This window comes from Mastomys coucha, unplaced genomic scaffold (assembly GCF_008632895.1).
Source record: "Mastomys coucha isolate ucsf_1 unplaced genomic scaffold, UCSF_Mcou_1 pScaffold22, whole genome shotgun sequence".
Taxonomy (NCBI): Eukaryota; Metazoa; Chordata; class Mammalia; order Rodentia; family Muridae; genus Mastomys; species Mastomys coucha.
The window spans coordinates 211,004,728-211,007,405 of NW_022196905.1; the positions used below are offsets into that span (position 1 = coordinate 211,004,728).

General features: G+C 44.4%; 1 long non-coding RNA gene across 1 annotated transcript in view; it reads right to left on the reverse strand.

Annotated features, from left to right (window-relative positions):
• The window catches only part of LOC116069543, a 10,080-nt gene that overhangs the window by 645 nt on the left and 6,757 nt on the right, over positions 1 to 2,678 (reverse strand). The window contains exons 2-3 of the long non-coding RNA XR_004110030.1: positions 627 to 737; positions 286 to 521 (exon numbers count right to left, since the gene is read on the reverse strand). This is a non-coding gene — a long non-coding RNA (uncharacterized LOC116069543). The remainder of the gene's footprint in view (positions 1 to 285; positions 522 to 626; positions 738 to 2,678) is intronic.

A 2,678-nucleotide genomic window follows, 5' to 3' on the forward strand; every position in this document is an offset into this window, starting at 1 on the left:
AAATAAATCCCAAAAGAATGAGAGCAGAGAGGAATACAGTGAGATCTAGCTCATCCTGCAGAGACAAGGTGGGGCCTGGGAAAGAGGGCCTGCGAGGCCACAAAAGGCTACTGCAGAGTCCCCGAGTCCAAGGGAACCACCAGGAAAGGACAGTCCCCTTCCACACATGCCAGGACCCCAGGAACCCTGAAGCTGCAGAAACCAACAGTCCTTGTTCCCCTTCCTCCACACTCCAGTCTGCTGGAGCTAGAGAGATCAGAAGAATGGAGGGATTGAAGGACTTACCTTTCCACTCAGGCAGCTGCACCAGCAATTGTTCCTGTAAATGACTGCTGCTCTCAGCCTTGAGCAAGGAGACCTTATTTCCCAGTGAGCAGCAGTTCTTGCACAGACGCACAGCTGGTCAAAGATCTGAGTTTAAATTGTGCCAGGAGCCATCATGGAGAAGCTAAAAGCTAGCAGGTGATCTTCCTGAGATGGTTCCAACATGGACTGTCAAAGTTAGTGATGGATTTGCTTCTCTAGACAAGGCCAAGAGGAATTCCATTTTAGGAGAGATTCCTGCTATCAATATGCTTTTCCTGTTATTATTAAGTATATATAACAAGCACTAAATATTAGCCCACCTTTTGAGCAGATCTTTGCAGAACAATGAAGATGTACTTATTGTCTTGTAGTGATTCTTTATAGACAAATAGATGACTTCTTAATTCTTAATGATGATCCTATAAGAATTCCTAAAATTATATTAGCAATTATTATACTTTTTTACAATAGGACTGCTGTTAAGTCCTCTCTGATAATCAAAACTGCAATGATAACTCTGCCAGTCCTCAAGTGTCACAAGTTAATTGCTTCTGAGACACCAACCAGACATCCACAATTTAGAGCACATTCCAAGGGGTTGTAAAACAATTACCTAAAGGCCATAAAAAAAGGAACTGACGATTTACTATAGGTGCAAGAACAGAATTGACTGGATTTATCTACACAAAACTTCAGTGACAACATAGTCAGAAAAGTTATGATTTTTAACTCTCCATGAACCTGTTGAGTTAGTGACAGAAGATGAATGCTTAGCCAGATAATTACTCCTGATGGATATGCATGTAAGCATTCTCTGTTGTAAACTTCTTATTCAATTTATAATTTGAATTTATGCATAAATTTGTGGTAAACTTTTTACCATGTGATCATGTACTCAGAAAGACGTATCAGTGCTGAGGACAAAGAGAGGACAGTTCTGACCCCTTTTCTTAGAGAACTTTTATAAGAAACTTTTTAGTACTTAATCCCCCTTTGTTCTACTATGAGGATGCCAGAGGCTGCAGCTTCTGGCCTCAGAACAACTCAGACAGACATGTCAGCTACAGAAGCAAAGTGACTTGGACTTAAGAGAGTATCTTAGTTAGGGTTTTACTGCTGTGAACAGACACCATGACCAAGGCAAGTCTTAAAAAGAACAACATATATTTGGGGCTGCCTTACAGGTTCAGAGGTTCAGTTTGTTATCGTCAAGGTGAGAACATGGCAGCATCCAGGCAGGCGTGGAGCGGGCAGAGCTGAAACTTCTACATCTCCATCTGAAGGCTGCTCATGGAAGACTGACTTCTAGGCAGCTAGGGTGAGGGTCTTTTTTTTTCAAGACAGGGTTTCTCTGTAGAGTGAGGGTCTTAAGCCCATGCCCACAGTGACACACCTACTCCAACAAGGACATACCTCCTAATAGTGCCACTCCCCTGGGCTAAGCATATACAAACCCTCACATTCCACTCCCTGGCCCCCATAGGCTTGTTCAGACATGAGTCTATGGGGGCCATACCTAAACATACCATAGTGAAAAATACATTTACTCCAACTTCAAAAGTCCCTGTAGTCTATAGCAGTCTCAACAGTGTTAAAAATCCAAAGTTCAAGGGCTCTTCTGAGGTTCTTCCAGTCACTTAACTGTAATCCCCAAAGCAAGACAGGAAACCAGCTGGGCCAACTCCAAACTCTGCATCTCCATGTCTTCAGATCTCCAACTCCTTTTTTTTCATCTTTGTTGACTGCAACAAATTTCTTTCTCCTGGGCTGGTTCCACTCCCTGTTAGCAGCTTTCTCAGCAATAGACCATGGCTCTGACACCTCGAACATCTTGGAGTCTCCAACGCAACTTCAGTGTTACAAGCCTCTTGTTCCAATGTCTGGGATCTACATGTGATCTTCTGAATTCCTTCAAAGGGCTGGTATCACTTCTCCAACTCTGCCCTCTGTAGCACTCTAAGCTCAGGTTGATCCATTGCCACTGCTGATCTTGGCGATCAGCCCACAGTACTGGCATCTCCAATAATGTTGGGGTCTTCCACTGCAACTAGGCTTCACCAGTAACCTCTCATAGGCTCTCTTCATGGTGCCAACCCTCAGCTCCTTTGCATGACCCCTTCAGTCCTGGGCTGTCAACTACATCTGGGCCTGCACCTTCACCAATGGCCTTTCCTAGCCTCTCACAGTGCCAAGCCTCAGTTGTTCTTCATGACTATGAGAAGGCATGAGTGCACACACACACTGTGAATGAGGGGCATGCATGTGTGCTTATGTACATGCTTGTATTCTCCCTCAGGCAGAGTGGCACTGCATGAGGCTACTAAGGTGATAGAGTGCAGGGCGCCATTCACAGCAGAAGGGCTCTCTTGCAC